Genomic DNA, 17,278 nt, shown 5'->3' with positions numbered 1-17,278 from the left:
ATGTATGTATCCACAGAATGGTAGTCGGTGTACTCCGATCATGTCTATGTATGTTAGTACATTTCTTTGGTTCATGACAATTTATGTTCCACTAACGCCTGTGATATCTGACGCTCTGAGTGTCGTTCTTTCTGGTACGTTAAGTGTTTCTAGTAGTAAAACAGTATTGTAGTGCCTGAGATTGACCTGTATTGATATGATTCTTTTATTGTCATGCGTCCATGTGAGTTCGCATGCTTTGTAAAGTTTTATTCCTTTGTTTTATGTAGAATGCCTTGTTTGATCCTCCTATTTATTCATATTCCTCTATTTACTTGAATGTTTGCATTGTCTGCATGGCTTGTGTGTTGTCATTTCTATCCACGAATTATGTTTCCCTTGTATGATACCTGTATACTTGTTCAAACAGAGACTTGCTGTAAGTTTTCCAGTGCTTCTTATGCATCTTGTTTATTGCTGATGAGTACTACCAACTCACCTGTAAGTGCCAGTCGTTTTATGATTGACTTTTTAGGATGTGCTCTTCCTAAGTCAATCCCTTGTACTTTTTCTTTACGTTGCACAACTGTGGGACACTAATAGTGTGTGTTTCTTAATGTTATGTCTTTCATACGTTGGGAACACAGACATATTAAGAACTGAAACACACAGTATTCAAGTCGATTCATTTTTTTGTAATTTTGGTACAATAATACTGTGCTGAAAATAAAAGGAAGGTTCAAAAGTGGAATTAAAATTGAAGGTGGAAAGATATCAACTATAGGATTCGCTGAGGACATTGCTATCGTCAGTAAAAGTGAAGAAGAATTACATTATCTGCTGAATGGAGTGAAGCCTAATGAACACAGAAAAACGGATAGATAGTAAATAGAAGAAAGACGAAAGTAATGAGAAGTAGCAGAAATAAGAACAGCGAGATAATTAAAATCAGGTTTGATAATCACGAAATAGACGAAGATAAAGGATTCTGCTATCTAAGCAGAAAAATAACCAATGACTGACGGAGCAAGGAGAATATCAAAAGTAAACTAACACTCGCAAAAAGGCTATTCCTGGTCAACAGAAGTCTACTAGTATCAAACATAGTCGTTCATATGAGCAAGACATTTATGAGAATGTAGGTTTGGAGCACAGATGTGTATGGTAGCGAAACATGGACTGTGGGAAAATCTTAACACAAGAACACGAAGCACTTGAGATGTGTGCTACAGACGAATGCTGAAAATCAGGTGGACTGGAAACATAAGGGATGACGAGGCTCTGCACAAAATCAAAGAGGAATGGAGTACGTACATAAAAAACACTGAGACGGTGAACTGGCAGGCGCATACAACACTTGTTAAGAGAACAGGGAGTGACGTCCATGTTACGAGAGGGAAATGCGGAGGGTAAAAACTGTAGAGGAAGGCAGATATTGGAATACATCCAGCAAATAATACAGGACGTAGGTCGCAAGTGCTATTCTGAGATGAAGACGATGGCACAGGAGGGTAACTTGAGATAGGCCGTATACAGCCACTGAAAAGACAGACGACTCAAAAGAAAACGTAAGCACCTTGACTTCCAGCTTTTGATAGATAGCATTGTCTCAGTACCTCACAGGGGCAGAGGCTATTTGGGGACCAAGCCGAATCACAATGTCTAACAGCCCCCCCCCCCCCCCCTTTGAGTACTATGAAGCAGCATCGCATATATGTACTCTTTCAGGATATAGTATGATCTTTTGAAATTAAGACAGTGTGCCCGCATCTCGTGGTTGTGCGGTAGCGTTCTCGCTTCTCGCGCCCGTGTTCCCGGGTTCGATTTCCGGCGGGGTCAGGGATTTTCTCTGCCTCGTGATGGCTGGGTGTTGTGTGAGGTCCTTAGGTTACTTATGTTTAAGTAGTTCTAAGTTCTAGGGGACTGATGACCATAGATGTTAAGTCCCATAGTGCTCAGAGCCATTTGAACCATTTTTTTAAGGGAGTGTCCATTTTTAAAGAACAACTTAACAATTATTTGAAAAACCTCATTCACAGTATCTTCTAGGGCTTTCTCTTTAAGAGTGTTTCCTATAACGTATCGTCTGCAAGAAGTACCAATTCTGCTTCATGAATGTTAAGAAAGTGATTAGATGTATAATGAATAGGAGTGGACCTTAAATTGAATACTGTTGGACCCCCTTTCTAATGCCTCGTAGTCATTAACAGTGTCTACCCTCATAACAGTGAACTGTTCAGGACAACTTTTACATTGTGTGTAAGTATGATTCAAAGGAGCCAAGTGTGTGTTGTCCCATAGAGCTTGTGTTTCTCAAAGAGTGTAACATGATCTACACAATGAAATGCCTCAAAAAGATCACAATAAGTACTAGCAGGCGATGGTTTTCTGTTTAAAGCTTATAATAGTTGGTGAATGTATAAATAGCATTCTTCTTTGAGCAGCCCTTCTAGACTCCCAATTCTGATATCCTACATGTCTACTTATTTGTGAGACTAATTTTGAGTACACCTAATTTAGTAATATCTTGGAAAAAAATGTCAGTAAAGAAACTGGAAGATAATTATTTATGTCTTTCTTGTCGTTTTTCTTAGCGATAGGTTTAAGATTTGACTCTTTTCATCTGTCTGAAAGAATTCTCCACACCTGTGTTGCATTAAGTGTATCACTAAATAAATTTTATATTAAGTCAGAATAGCTTTTCTAAATCTGTTTGATATTCCATTACCTACATATGCGCTTACTGCAGATTTTTATAATAACCATATACATTATTTCTCAAGTCAACATCACTATATCTCAATTTATAATAATCGTGCTGAGATGAAAGAGATTTTGTTAGAAAGGTTTTCTAAGCAGCTTATGACACTTCGTACCCATATTGCGCTAAAACCTACTATTTGTAGAAAATTTCGACATAAAGAGACTTTTAAATATCACAGACAAAAGGGCATAAAGGATGCCCAGCTTCATACCTATATTTTATGAAACCAACTTTTTAATCAGAAATAATAGATTCCCTTTAATAACTCCCTCATTTTAAATCCAATTTAATTTCTTAAAGTACTTAGTAACTGGATAATTTGTATACATCATTGTAATATATAGGAACTATGACTACTGTGGTTGTAGTTGGCTTTTCTAAACGAATATACTTTCCATCCTAACAAACATAGTTGTCATTGTAACCAATTTATTCCAACGACTGCACTTATTGCAAGTACTGTTATTGTTTACAACTACAAAAGAGCAAAATCTTCTCACAGGTCCCCTGTTTACAATTAATGCTCAGATGATTGACACCAGGGAAATTGTTGTAATACATGGATAAACTTGACATCATCTGATACAATGATGTCTTCTCAATTGGCAAGAAGACAGTTGGCTATTAAAAGTCTATTGGCGATTACTACAAAAAAGTCACAGGCATAATCGCTTCGAAGAGCAGGATTTGATTCACCAAATGTCTTATTCACTCACAGACAATTATATACAGATATTTCAAGGGTAGCTAAATTCCTTAAAGAATATGAAAGTAAAAAGTAAACTAAAATTACACTCTAATGCCAAATATCGTTTACACCTATGTATTGCAGTGTTCTCTAAATAATTTTGTTGAAAATTATAAGCATCGAAATGTATGTCCAGGGATATATCAAATTCATGATTATTATGTCACGTCATTCGGTTCGTTTTTAAACATGTTTTCTCTTCATTTTCACAACTAATCGTGTACCAGCAATTAAACTTATTCTACGTAGTGCTGTTATTTCGGACTGTAAAAGTTCGAAGGTTTCGCACGGTTCCATGGTTTTATTCACTTCAGTGAAAGAGGTTGCTACTACTTCAATACCGGCCGCGGTGGCCGTGCGGTTCTAGGCGCTGCAGTCCGGAACCGCGGGACTGCTACGGTCGCTGGTATGGATGTGTGTGATGTCCTTATTCTAGTTAGGTTTAGGTAGTTCCAAGTTCTAGGGGACTGATGACCTAAGACGTTAAGTCCCATAGTGCTCAGAGCCATTTGAGCCATACTACTTCAATACCTAACTTTTTGTAGAATTACATTTAATATATTGTTTGCTTCTTCATATGGTGATATATATTTGAAAAAAACATATCTGGTTGTACTGTTCAGACAAAGAACTTGCGTAGGTAACCAAATGGTTCAAATGGCTCTGAGCACTATGCGACTTAACTTCTGAGGTCATCAGTCGCCTAGAACTTAGAACTAATTAAACCTAGCTAACCTAAAGACATCACACATATCCATGCCCGAGGCAGGATTCGAAACTGCTACAGTCGTAGTCGCGGGGTTCCGGACTGAGCGCCTAGAACCGCTAGACCACCGCGGCCGGCGTAGGTAATCAGAAATGATGTTATATACCTAGCTTGGAAAATAAATAAGACAGAAGTACTTTCACTAGGTACGAGTGGACAATCAACTTGCCTTGTGCAAAGTAGCACGGATGTTATGCGACACGGAGCCGACTGTAGTGTACAATTAATCAAAGGATAACAGCGAGTACTGTCCGCAGTAAGTAATCCCAGCCATATAGAGGGCTGTGTTTTGCCTGAAACGGTGCGAGTTTAACGGGCCGGGGTGTGCGATGCGCTTCGTTGTGCCGAGGCTATCGCGCCGTACATGACAGCTCCCTGTTTATCAGGCACTGCCCTGATATCTGTGACGCGCCTGATTAATTTCACACAAACGCTGTGGCAGCAGATGGTTACAGGGGCTTGCGATATTCGTGAGGAACGACTACTAATGCGTCCCCTGAAAACACTTCCGCAGAACGTTCGTGCTGGACGTACTGGGACGGTAACAAATCTTCCGACATTGCAGTTCCCATACGGATAACAGTAACATGTTATACGTTGCGCGTCGCACTTACGAGCGGCGATTTTTCTGGTGACTATTATTCATCTCTACTAACGTGACATTAAACTGGAACCAGCGGTGCAGCTAACATTATCTCGGTTGTTATTCTTTCATACACCCTACCTTAGTAACAAATAGCGTGTCCTGGTTTTTATTTAAACTCATTTATATTTTCAAAACTACCAAACACTACTTCAGTTCCATTTGTTATCAGTTTGACACAATTCCTGTTAACGATAACAATAAAACTCTTTACTCATTCTGCGGAATGTTCCGCTTTTAGTCCTCCCGAACACTAAATATGGACTGCAAATTTACTGCCCATGTTTGAAGTTTATTTAGCTACTTGTAAAGTAGGAAACTGTAAGTTAAAAACATTCTTTACTCGCCAGCTCTATTTTCTTAGGAGACTGTGCATTGCAAATGCGGACTTGAACGATGAACACACATTCATGTGTGTTAGAGCTCTGTTTACATCCTACTGCCCGTCGAGCTACTATTTATTACAGTTATATGAGAGTCTTCAATTTATATCAAGCATTAGCTGCATCGAGCGCTCTCTTACTTCGGATTCATTCTAGCTACTCGTTCTGACACCCAAACGTCCAGATATTAGACACTCAGATAGGTACCAAACGTTACATCGCGACTGACTGTCAACCAAAACAGCTATATCCTTCATGTTATGTGTTGTCATTCAGTACAACATGCGTATATGGTAATTAAAAATAACACCAGAACTACAGAGCAAAGGAAAAACGTATTTGTGATTGTTGTGAAGATCTGAGCCGGCACGGCATCTCAGCGTATTCGGTCAAAGGGCTGTTTGCTCTATGATATGAAAAAACTGAGCAAAGGAATCAACGATCAACATTACCGGATGACATGACGTCGGCCCAGACCAAACGCAAAGTACAATACCGAACAAAATGAAGAGAATTTTCTTGACATCTAAAAGGGCGTTTCAGAGTATATATGAATATTTTTTGACCGTCTGCTTTCGCTTCGTTAGTTGTATGTAGTAAACCTACAGAGAACATCAGCATAGGCAGGTGAGGTGTTCTGTCGCACATGTGTTTGCTACTTTCATCTAACGAAGCGAAGACAGATTGCCAAAAGGACAATGCCAAACTACGTAAAGTCCTTTTACACGTCAGGAACATGTTCTTCTGTGAAGCAGTTTCACGCGTAAATAGTTAAATAAAAATTATTGTCAGTGGGGTTTCAACACTGCACCTTTGATACTTCGACCTCACACTCTACCATTTTTTTTTTGGGGGGGTCTGATGTTCGTAATTGTTCGTAGTTCGTTACATTTCTGGGCGGACATCCCACGACACCCGTTCATGTTCGTCATTAATCCATGTCGTATCGGCCGCCACACAGCAGCCGCCAACTCGGCGCGGCGTGCTACAACACGCGCAGCACCACAGCCAGTACCGCTGGCGCCGCACACGATGTCAATTGGCGCAAGTGAACGCGTCGTCTCCGGGTTACCGGCAGCGCACACACCACAATACGGATTACTCTGGCGGCGCTGCCCATGCCACCAGAGTGAGCAACCGTATAAGGGTGCCATCTACCAACACACTGATTGGCCGGACCTGCGGATTGAAGCGAGCTCCCTGAGCCCGTTTAAACAGTTCAATCTTCGCCGATGACTGGTGTTACTACCCGGCTGCTGGATTCACGACGACCGAGCCGTACTGTGGCCTCCCTGGCTGGAAACTTGCGACGCGTCGGTATCGATTGGTTGACAGTGGTTTGGACTTACATTCTCTACTAGTGACTCTGATTTCTCCTTGGCGCTACAGCCAGCGAAGTGTTGTGTAGTCGAACTTTTAGTTTTGTTTTGAGTAACAGAAGGTCTAATAAATTTGGTTATTACGGAATATTTGTTGTGTTATAGTGCGGACATAACAATCCATTACTCAGTTTTTCTATTACAGAGGACAGTTAACCCTCTGAGCAAACACCCTGAGTTTCCGTACTAGCATACTGAAGCACGCGACACCTACAAAATAGTTACTCAGAGATAAACTTTTCCCATACTGTGTCGTTCTGGAGTTGCTTTTAATAACCTTTTACGCATGTTCTATTGGACGCCAGCACATAGCATGAACTGCATCGGTGTTTTGGTTCATAATCTGTTAACTCACAACTTTGGGTACCGATCTGTGTGTCTGACATCAGGAGGTTTGGGTTTGGGTACTGCTGCTCTGGACATTCTCAAGAATAATTGAAGACAAAAAGAAAGTGGCAATATATAGCAAGTGGCATTCAACGAAGAGGGATTTCAAATAATGAAATTCAATGAATAAATGGTATTTAAAAGTACTCCACTTCAAAGTTAACTGTTTACAACTGTAATTTTTGACATCAAATGATATGCGTCACCAAGAGCTGAAGCACAAATAAATGGACTACTTATAGACCTTCAAATGTTAGTAAAGTAAGTCTTACCTATAAATCGAATTACTCTGTCATACAATGGACTGTCATGGATGTATTATCAATGGATATACTATCAACAATCTTATGAAAAGTGGAGACAGCTCCTCACCATAAAGATAACACATTGATTTCCAGACACACACAGAGAAATGTTGTTTTCGTCAGGTGAGAACCGATAGTTTACAAGCACTTTATAAAAACATTTTAACTGCCAGCTGGTTTATTTAACCTATATGTTATTTACCGATTTTGATCATAGACCTTCATCACTGAATCTAAAAATACACTCCTGGAAATTGAAACAAGAACATCGTGAATTCATTGTCCCAGGAAGGGGAAACTTTATTGACACATTCCTGGGGTCAGATACATCACATGATCACACTGACAGAACCACAGGAACATAGACACAGGCAACAGAGCATGCACAATGTCGGCACTAGTCCATTGTATATCCACCTTTCGCAGCAATGCAGGCTGCTATTCTCCCATGGAGACGATCAAAGAGATGCTGGATGTAGTCCTGTGGAACGGCTTGCCATGCCATTTCCACCTGGCGCCTCAGTTGGACCAGCGTTCGTGTTGGACGTGCAGACCGCGTGAGACGACGCTTCATCCAGTCCCAAACATGCTCAATGGGGGTCAGATCCGGAGATCTTGCTGGCCAGGGTAGTTGACTTACACCTTCTAGAGCACGTTGGGTGGCACGGGATACATGCGGACGTGCATTGTCCTGTTGGAACAGCAAGTTCTCTTGCCGGTCTAGGAATGGTAGAACGATGGGTTCGATGACGGTTTGGATGTACCGTGCACTATTCAGTGTCCCCTCGACGATCACCAGAGGTGTACAGCCAGTGTAGGAGATCGCTCCCCACACCACGATGCCGGGTGTTGGCCCTGTGTGCCTCGGTCGTATGCAGTCCTGATTGTGGCGCTCACCTCCACGGCGCCAAACACGCATACGGCCATCATTGGCACCAAGGCAGAAGCGATTCTCATTGCTGAAGACGACACGTCTCCATTCGTCCCTCCATTCACGCCTGTCGCGACACCACTGGAGGCGGGCTGCACGATGTTGGGGCGTGAGCGGGAGACGGCCTAACGGTGTGCGGGACCGTAGCCCAGCTTCATGGAGACGGTTGCGAATGGTCCTCGCCGATACCCCAGGAGCAACAGTGTCCCTAATTTGCTGGGAAGTGGCGGTGCGGTCCCCTACGGCAGTGCGTAAGATCCTACGGTCTAGGCGTGCATCCGTGCGTCGCTGCGGTCCGGTTCCAGGTCGACGGGCACGTGCACCTTCCGCCGACCACTGGCGACAACATCGATGTACTGTGGAGACCTCACGCCCCACGTGTTGAGCAATTCGGCGGTACGTCCACCCGGCCTCCCGCATGCCCACTATACGCCCTCGCTCAAAGTCCGTCAACTGCACATACGGTTCACGTCCACGCTGTCGCGGCATGCTACCAGTGTTAAAGAATGCGATGGGGCTCCGTATGCCACGGCAAACTGGCTGACACTGACGGCGGCGGTGCACAAATGCTGCGCAGCTAGCGCCATTCGACGGCCAACACCGCGGTTCCTGGTGTGTCCGCTGTGCCGTCCGTGTGATCATTGCTTGTACAGCCCTCTCGCAGTGTTCGGAGCAAGTATGGTGGGTCTGACACACCTGTGTCAATGTGTTCTTTTTTCCATTTCCAGGAGTGTAGATCAGTTTAAATTATACCCAATTTTCCTTTTAAGTTGACACTTCATCAAAGATGTAACAGTGAAATCATCCAAACAAGTTGTGCAACTTGTCCTTACAATACAAACCAACAAGTTATGGTCGTTCGTATTTCAAGGACAGGTTATGATAGTTGTATGGCTGATTTCATTGCGACAACCTAGATGCTGCATCAGCTTAAAAGTAAAGTAGGATATGTTTTCATCTGACCAGTTTTACCTTACATTCAGTGATGATAGACTCTGACCGAAATCGATAGATGATATGTAGGTTAAATAAAACAGCTGATAGTTGAAATCGTTTCCTAAACAACAAAATGACTTTTAAATGTTTCAGCTTTTAATTAAAGCTTTCGTTAGAAAGGGAAGGGAACACAGTATCACACAAACAAGCACACCTCACCCCCACATGACTACTATCAACACCATCTCCAACCAGAATGCAGCTTTGTCATATCTAAAGAAAGCAGTAACGCATATTGCGGTTGGAAAAGTGGAGGGATAGTATGGTACGAGGAGGAAGAGAAGTGAGCATTGCCTTAGAGAGTGTGCAGGAATTAGATGGTGGCAGGACAAGGCTGTATCCTACCCCTCTATTCACAATGACCTTCACGTTTCAGATGCTGCCAGTTCCTGTCCCTTACAAACTTGGAGCATCAAAACCACACGTCCCATGTCAGAGGCATTCCAGAACCACCTTCGCTCCCTCTGCAATATACTGTTACTGTGAAATCAATGGTACAAACATCGCATCCCTGAAACTTAATCCCATGTGCTCCAGCACCTATAAGGACATTCCAGACACCACCTCCATAAACTATACAGCCTGCTGACATCTCACTGCCGCCTGATGCAGTCCAAACCCTATCCTACCTCCTCTTCAATCCCTTAAGCATTCAGAACCTGCCTAGCTGACGTTTCAATCTGCCACATCCCCGAAAACTCTTTACCAAAACTCCACTGAATTCAGAGCCGAAACTGGCCTGAAACACTGTTGTTAACCTTTCCATCAGACTCATTAGTCCCACAGAAGCTTCAGTCCTATCCAAAGGCCTGCCGCCCTGCATCCAAATTTAACCATGTTGGACCCATCAAAGACCTACTCTCCTCGCGATGCTCGCAACGAAAATATTTGTTTGCCAGTCCATACAACCAGCCAACCCAAATAATCGACTCTCTGCTATCCCCACACTTTTACCTACTGGATCCCTACTCACCACTGTTGATGCTACTTCTTTATACACAAATATCTCATGCACATGGTCTTTCCACTATTAAACACCACCTCTTCCAACGTCCTGCGGACTGCACACCCACCACCTCATTTCTCATACAACTTAGTAACTTCATCCTAACACCCAACTACTTCTCCTTTGAAGGTCAGGTATGCAAAGAAAAGCATGACATAGCCGTGAGAACCCACATGCCACATCTTATGCCTGCCTGTTTATGAACCATCAGGAGGAAACCTTCATACACTCCCGCAAACTTCAAACTACTGGTCCAATTCAGGTTCACTAATGATGTCTTCATGATCTGGGCTCAGGGTCAAAACATCCTATCATATTTCCCTCAAAATTTAAACACCTTCTCTAACATCTGCTGCACCTGATCCCCCCTCATCCCAGCATTTCATAATTCTGGATATAGTCCTTCTTCTCTCTGTTGGCTCCATCCACAAATCTGTCTGCAGTAAACGACCAAACGACAACAGCACATGCTTTAGGATTACAACATCTCTTTCACATCGAAATTCCTCCTATGCAACCTGACGAGATGTGAACGTCATATCTGCAGTGGAAAGAATTCTGTTGCCCAGTATTCTGAAAGTCTCAAAAAGGCTGATCTAGCCCAGAAAGGGATTTCCATATCCCCCCTTATTCCCAATCCTTTCAACAAACCCATGAACCAGCTACAAAGCTCATTACCACCAGGAGTGGAACTATTGAACCACCAACCACCTCAGAGCTTGGATTATCTATCATCATATTGTGTAATAAGGGATATCCTGCAGGAGATCCTTCCTACCCCTCAACAAATTCTGTTTTATCACCCATTCGACCTCCATACCATCCTACACTGTCACTATGCCACTCCTAATCCAAACCACTTGGCACAGTGATAACCCTGTGGAACTCTCCAGGTGCAAGACCTTCCCAGTCCACCCACTCTTTCCGTTTCAGTCCAGTCACAGATGTATACTACCCCATGAGAGCCCGGGTCACCTGTGAAAGCAAGCATATATTACATCACCTGGTTACAATGATTTCACTGCCTTTCATATTGGTATGACTACCAACCAGCTGTCCACCAGGAGGAATAGACACTGCCTAAATGTGGCTGACAATAAAACAGACCTCCGTGCAGCACAACGTGCAGCTGAACATAACAATCACGATTATAGTGGCTGCTTCACAGCGTTAGTGATCTATATCCAGCACTCTACCACCAGCTTTTCTTAACTCCACAGACTGTTTTGCCTTTAGAATACTTTCTCCACTCCTGATATCATCCTGGCATTAGCCTACGGTCCCCTTCTGCCTCAACATTGTCCAACAATCTGTTTCCACTCATGCACCCCATTACCTCATCCCAATTCATATCCCCTCACTCTCACTGTGCACCACACTCTGCCAATATACCCTCAGACCTTTTCCCTTTCCCCAATCCTCTCGTTTTCTACTTCGCACTGCCCCCCCTCCGCCCCCCACAGCCTCCTGACACTCCTGACACAGCGCATGACAGCCTAGTTCTGAACTGAACACTCTACAAGGCGGTGCCGTCTTTTCTTCGTCCAACCATACCTTGATATCCCACCCCCATCCCACCACTCTCTGAAATACTCCTTTCTATAGACATGACACAGTAGCATTCTGGCCGAAGTGGCTGGAAGTAGCAGTCACGTGTGCGTGAGGTGTACTTGTTGCTGTTAACGTGTGTGTGTTTTCCTCCCTGAAGAAGGCTTTGGCTAAAGGCTCAGATGATTAAAGTCTTCTCGTTGTGCCTGTCGGCAACTAAATGTGTCATCTGTAAAACAAGTATCAAGCTATCGTTTTCACAATTGCACACAGGAACAGTGCAAGGGATAAGTCCCTGAAGTTGCACTATCCTCTGTGCCTTCGGTGGCTCAGGTGGCTAGAGCATCTGCCATGTAAGCAGGAGATTTCACGTTCGAGTCCCGGTCGGAGCACACATTTTCAGCTGTCCCCACTGATGTCTATCAAAAACACCTGTCGGCAGCTAAGGGTTTCGATTTCATTATCATTTCGTCCTAGAGAAGCTGCACGGTCATTAGTGGCATCTGTTCTTTCGGGAACAGATACCATCCTCATACATTACAGAAATTTATTTTCCGTCAATTATACGCTATGGGTGAACAAGTAGATGGCACAGAAAATTAAAAACGTTGGCAAATGCGAATGTACCAATGTCAACAACATTCTACACATTACTGAGGTGAAATGATACTGTCTGCATGTATGTGTGGCTGCCACATGATTCAAAGTTGTCAATATCTATATCTGGATATGGCTTCTGAGGCAGGCTGGGAACCTTTGACTTTATTTGCACTTACAGCACGAAGAAATGATTGTCTGGCAAACGTCCCTTCGAACATAGCCACGCTGTTTTACGTGTAGCCGACTAGCTCATTACAGAAAAGAACACAAGCTTGAAACAGAACTGAAACAGAACCCCCGTTACAAGCGCCATTTTGCAGGAAATTTTGGAATTTTGTGGTAAGTTCCTATGGGACCAAACTGCTAAGGTCATCGGTCCCTATGCCTACACACTACTAAATCAAACTTAAACTAACTGAAACTAACTTACGCTAATGAGAACACACACACACACACACACACACACACACACACACACACCTGAATACGGAAACACATATGTAGGATATTAGAGGGCTATTCTGTTTAATCAGAAAAACCAAAACAAGTCTGTATGTCACTTAGCCATTAGGCAGAGGAAGAGAAAGGAAACTATTACCTACGATAGAAAAATAAATAGGAAACATGTGTGAGGACATGTCAGTTGCGCCTTCATGAACGTAGTTAGTTGAGAACATGGATTTGAGGGAAAACGCCATAACTCTATGTCAGGTATTATCAAGGCACCAGAGGTACACGCGTGCACTCTGAAAAACCTACCCATGTCAAATAATAAACGTTACAGACACGTGAAAACGAATACCTTTCATATATCATCGAAATAATGTAATGAATGAAGACACATAACAAAAACACCATAATGCCAACAAACATAGTGTAGCAATCGCCACGATCTAAACAAGGGGAGAAAGACTCATAAAACGATAGTGTATCTATGTCAGACTGAACACAATACCCATGAATACGATAGCCGCGATAGAAACGACCATCTATAAATGTACCGTTGCAATGTGAAAAGGTTAAACCAAAGTCAGCTGACTCATGTCATCAACACGTGAAGTGATGAAGAAGTCGCGATATTGTCTATACGAAAAATGCTACACCTACATTTCTGTCTTACACCCTTTTTACCCCAACACTTAGTTCTTGGTGTTCTACTTTTATTGTTCCCTCTTGGCTCTTGCTTTATTGTGCATTACCCTTCTTCCCTAATAGCTTACCCCTGTTTTTCTCAAAACTTCGAACATCTTGAACCATTTGACATTGTCACACGCTTTTGTCTGGTCGACACATTCTGTCAACGTTTCTTTATTTTTCTTTAGTCTTGCTTCCGTTATGAACCTCAATGTCAGAATTGCCTCTCTGGTGCCTTTACCTCTGATAAAGCCTAATTGATCGTCGTCTGATATATTCTCAATTTTCTTTTCCATTCATGTGTATGTTTTTCTTGTCAGAAACGTGAATGCATGAGGATTTAAGCTGATTGTGCGATAATTGTGGCATTTGTTGACTCTTTGCAGTTTTCAGAATTACGTGCTTATATTGTTTCGAATGTTGTATGCTATATCGCCGCTCATACATTCTACACGCCAGCTTGAATAGTCGTCTTGTTGCAACTTCCAACAATCATCTTAGAAATTCTGCTGGAAAGCTTTCAATCAATTTTTCTTTATTTGATTGTAAGTCTTCCAAAGTTCTTTTAAATTCTGATTGTAATGCTGGATCTTCTATTTCTTCTCCTTCGATTCCTGTTTGTTCTTCTTTCACATCAGACGAATTCTCCACCTCATAAAGGGCTCCAATGTATTCGTTCCACCTATCCGCTCTCCCTCTGCATTTAAAGGTGGAATTCCCATTGCACTTTTAATGTTACCACCCTTACTTTTAATTTCACCAAAGGTTGTTTTGATTTTTATATATGAAGATCCTGTCCTTCTGACAGTCACTTCTTTTTCGATTTCTACACACTTTTTTTGCAGCCATTCGCCTTAACTTTCCTGCACTTCCTATTTATTCCATGTATTTCAGTACCCCTGAATTTCCCTGAACATCTTTGTACTTCTTTCTTTCGTCGACCAGCTGAAGTATTCCCTGTGTTAACCATGGTTTCTTCTCAGTTACCTTCCTTGTACCTAAATTTTTCTTTCGACCTTCTGTCATTGCCCATTGTAAAGATGTCCATTATTCTTCAGCCTAACTGCTGACTGTGCGTTTCCTTGTCGCAACATCTAGAGCCTCAGACAACTTGAAAAGTGTCTGTTCATTCCTTACTACTTCCTATCTCATTTACTTGCGCACTGATACTTCCTGACTATTCTCTTGAACTTCAGCCTACTCCTCATCCCTTGCTGCTGTTGTAATCTGCAGTCCAGAGACTGGTTTGATGCTACTCTATCCTGTGCAAGCTTTTTGATCTCCAAGTAACTACTGCACCCTACATCCTTCTGAATATGGTTCGTATATTCATCTGTTGGTCTACTATTTTTACCCTCCGCTCTGCCCTCCAATACTAACTTGGTGATCCGTTGATGCCTCAGAACGTGCCCTACCAAGCGATTGGGCCACAAATTCTTCTTCTCCGCAATTATGTTCAGTACCTCCTTATTAGTTACGTGATCTACCCACCTAATCTTCAGTACAATTCTGTAGCACTACATTTCGAAAGATTCTATTCTCTTCTTGTCTAAACTATTTATCGTGCATGTTTCACATCCATACATGGCTACACTCTTTACAAATACTTTTAGAACAGACTTCCTGACTCTTCAATCTGTACTCGATGTTAAAAAATGTCTATTCTTACAAAAACTTTTCTAGCCATTGTGAGTCTACATTTAGTATCGTCTCTACTTCGACCATCATCAGTTATTTTGCTCTCCAAATAGCAAAACTTATTTACTACGTTAAATGTCTCATTTCCTAATTTAATTCCCTCAGCATCTCCTGATCTAATTAGATTCATTCCATTGTCCTCGTTTTGCTTCTGTTGATTTCCATCTTATATACTCCTTTCACGACACTGTCCGTTCCGTTCAACTGCTCCTCTAGGTTCTTTCATGTCTGTAACAGAGTTATCATGTCATTGGCAAACCTCAAAGTTTTTATTTCTTCTCCATGGATTTTAATTCCTAGTCCAAATTTTTCTTTCGTTTCCTTTACTACTTGCTCAATATACAGATTGAAGAACATTAGAGATAGGCTACAACCACTGTTTCCCTTTCATGCCCCTTACTCTTATAACTTTCGCCTGGGTTCTGTACGAATTGTGAATAGCCGTTCGTTCCCCGTATTTGGTCCCTGCCAATTTAAGAATTTGAAAGAGCTGATAGTTCGGTAATTTTCACACCTGTCAAGACCTGCTTTCTTTGGGATTGGAATTATTATATTTTTCTTGACGTCTGACGGTTTTTCGACAGTTTCACACATCGTGCTCACCAGATGGCCGAGTTTCGTCAGTGCTGGCTCTCTCAAGGCTATTAGTAGTTCTAATGGAATGTTGTCTACCCCCGGGGCCCGACTTAGGTCTTTCAGTGCTCTGTCAAATTCTTTACTCAGTATCATATCTTCCATTTCATCTTCCCTTACGTCCTCTTCATCCTTATTAAATTGTAATCAGCAACGTACATACTGAATAACTTGGTTACAGGCCACATCACAGTCTACCTGTCTTCGAAGCTATTGTCTATCTTTCATATCAGCTGTCGCTTGCAACTGCCGCGTGATTTCTATACAAGTGGTAGATAATATTTCTTTCTCTCCACTGTATCACCGATGTCTTGAAAATGTGAGTGTATTCCAGTCATAACGCCTCCTTAATAATTTATGCAACTACTTAGTGTGAGGCAGAAGTAGCTACTAGGAGAAGTCATCAGCAGCGCTCAGCCGCCAGCAGGATTGAAACTGGAGGTACTTTTGTGACTCTTCGTACTGTGGTGCCGTAGAAGTCAAAGAACTTCACACGTAATCACACGATTAAATTCTGCAGGGCTGTAGCTTTCTGACGAGAAGGTGACGCTCTGCAATAGTTCTGCGAGAATTAGAACTCACACCGTCATTCGGACGACAAGCTTGTTTCGAACAACTATTCCAGCAGGTCTATATTTAGGACGCTATTTTCAACCCTAACTCGGAGGGTGGAATCCGTTCCATTGAGCAGTGAGCCTTACTGCGTCAGACAATGACGTCTTTACCACAAAGGGGACAGAATATGCAGAAATAGCACGCCCGAGCACTCCATTAGAGCATCCTGTGCAGTGTGTGAAAGCGGCGCGTGGGCGTCAGGTATGTTCCGCGGGTGGTCCTAATGGACGTTGCGGGACAGGAGAGAGGACGAATATTAAGAGCAGTAGCGGCTGCCGCCTACGCCCCGGTCTGCAGATCTCGGCGCAAGAGGAGTCTCTGGCGGTGCAGGCGCGGACTTCTGCGTGGGCTGCTCGACTACACAGGTGGGTACTACTGTGCTTCACTTTTCCCTACGCACATCGGTATGGAATAACAGTGCACCGCGGCTGATGGCTACTATTCTCACAATGTTTAGCAACATTTCATTACTATTTAGCGGAACGTTGAGACTATTTAATATTTTTTATTCCAGCCTTTGATCACAATATCTATTCTTTTGACGATGATCGGTTTCAGTCCGTAATGACCATCCTCAGATCATTTATACACCATTTGATAAGGCCATAAGAAAATGGTGCAGAAAATATCTGAGGATGGTATTTACGGAATGAAACCTATCATCGTCTAAAGAATTGAAATTGTTATCAAAGATTGGAATAAAGAACATTTGACAGTATTGGATCACTGTTAGTATGCGCGACTATGTCGCAGCTGTTGAGAT

General features: G+C 42.5%; 1 protein-coding gene across 2 annotated transcripts in view; it reads right to left on the bottom strand.

Annotated features, from left to right (window-relative positions):
• Positions 1-17,278, bottom strand: part of LOC126272493 (sex peptide receptor) — a 3,488,090-nt gene that overhangs the window by 615,111 nt on the left and 2,855,701 nt on the right. The window lies entirely within an intron of this gene.

This window comes from Schistocerca gregaria, chromosome 5 (genome assembly GCF_023897955.1).
Source record: "Schistocerca gregaria isolate iqSchGreg1 chromosome 5, iqSchGreg1.2, whole genome shotgun sequence".
Taxonomy (NCBI): domain Eukaryota; kingdom Metazoa; phylum Arthropoda; class Insecta; order Orthoptera; family Acrididae; genus Schistocerca; species Schistocerca gregaria.
Note: the sequence above shows the minus strand (reverse complement) of the source record. Positions and strands in the feature narration are given on the sequence as shown.